Below are 409 nucleotides of genomic sequence, written 5' to 3' on the forward strand. Positions count from 1 at the left end.
TTACATATCTTGTGCAGTTTTCACCTTGTCATAATTTTTGATAGAAGTAGTGTGAATTTCAGTTTCCTTCTCACACATATATGACCATTTTGATGGGCACATTACAATTAAAATCACCATTTTGCGTATAGGTAAGTTAATCCTATGACGACTGTTATTATGACTAAAAAATGAATCTAAGTGACTGAGTAATGTTTTAGTCTATGGGAAAATTTACTTTTTATTTTGTATTTTATCTTTTGGAAGGTATTTAATACTTTTGTCAATAAAATGTTATATTACCTGTGTCTGTTTTTATTCTTCTTTTTATTTCTTCTTCACTGTGTTCATTTGATGTTTCGTTATATTAGTTTCAGTGATAATAGTAATGAAAGTGTAAATCTCTTTCTAAAAACACTGGGGTTGAGGT

Source organism: Penaeus monodon, chromosome 28 (genome assembly GCF_015228065.2).
Source record: "Penaeus monodon isolate SGIC_2016 chromosome 28, NSTDA_Pmon_1, whole genome shotgun sequence".
Lineage (NCBI taxonomy): Eukaryota > Metazoa > Arthropoda > Malacostraca > Decapoda > Penaeidae > Penaeus > Penaeus monodon.